Below are 300 nucleotides of genomic sequence, written 5' to 3'. Positions count from 1 at the left end.
TTCAATTCCGGTCAAGGGCATGTACCTTGGTTGCGGGCACATCCCCAGTAGGAGGTGTGCAGGAGGTGGCTGATCGATGTTTCTCTTTCATCGATGTTTCTGACTCTCTATCCCTCTCCCTTCCTCTCTGTAAAAAATCTATAAAATATATATTTTTTAAAAAATGGGGAGGGTCATAGGGTCAGCCAGCCTGCAGATAAGCCGCAGCAGCCCTAAGACCTCAATCCCGCTGAGCCGGGGGTCTCCCCGTCTGCACTCTGGGAGCATCAGCTCCATGTGAGTCCTGTACGGAAGCCTGAG

At 51.3% G+C, this 300-nt stretch overlaps 1 protein-coding gene across 11 annotated transcripts in view; it reads left to right on the top strand.

Moving 5' to 3' along the window:
- PTPN3 (protein tyrosine phosphatase, non-receptor type 3) overlaps positions 1 to 300 on the top strand; it is a 98,644-nt gene that overhangs the window by 93,378 nt on the left and 4,966 nt on the right. The gene's annotated exons all lie outside the window — the stretch shown is intronic.

The sequence above is a fragment of the Myotis davidii genome, unplaced genomic scaffold, assembly GCF_000327345.1.
Source record: "Myotis davidii unplaced genomic scaffold, ASM32734v1 scaffold64, whole genome shotgun sequence".
Taxonomy (NCBI): domain Eukaryota; kingdom Metazoa; phylum Chordata; class Mammalia; order Chiroptera; family Vespertilionidae; genus Myotis; species Myotis davidii.
Note: the sequence above shows the minus strand (reverse complement) of the source record. Positions and strands in the feature narration are given on the sequence as shown.